The following is a 655-nucleotide window of genomic DNA, read 5'->3' on the forward strand; positions in this document are numbered from 1 at the left end:
AAGTCAGCTGGGTAACCTTGGGCCAGTCCCCCTCTCTCAGTCCTAAGAAGCAGGCAATGGTAAACCACTTCCAAAAACTTGCCAAGAAATCCAAAGGGAGCTTGTCCAGGTAGATGTCCAGTGTCAATGTTGTCTGGAAGGCACATACACACACACACACACTCAGGGACTGCAATACTCCCTATGAATAAATTCCTACTGAATTCAATTTTGAATGGCCCTTGGGACTTGGTTCTGAGGGTGGCCACTTCTGCACAATCATTAATAAGGAATTTTCCAAGCCCCCCAAAGAAAACAATATTTTGCATAATATTTCTATGCAAATTGAGAATAAATGAATACAATTCAAATAAATGTGTCATGCAGCTTAGCACAGTTGGGAAAACTGAACAGGTAACACCTGCGCCTGTTCCACATCCTGACCACGTACAAGATATTTCAAGCCCTTCGTAGAGAGAACTTTCTGGCTATTTTCCCCTTTGCAAAACCTTGCTTCTTTCATCATATTGCAGGCGTTGCAAAATGTCTTGCACTTGAGTACACAGGGCAGTTGTTTGTGCACCTAACTATTATATCATAGAAAGAGGGGGAGGGAAGTAGGCAGGCAGGCAAGCAAAACACACACACACACACACACACACACACACACACCTCT

Source organism: Protobothrops mucrosquamatus, unplaced genomic scaffold, assembly GCF_001527695.2.
Source record: "Protobothrops mucrosquamatus isolate PMUCROS unplaced genomic scaffold, P.Mucros_1.0 scaffold7642, whole genome shotgun sequence".
NCBI classification, from domain to species: domain Eukaryota; kingdom Metazoa; phylum Chordata; class Lepidosauria; order Squamata; family Viperidae; genus Protobothrops; species Protobothrops mucrosquamatus.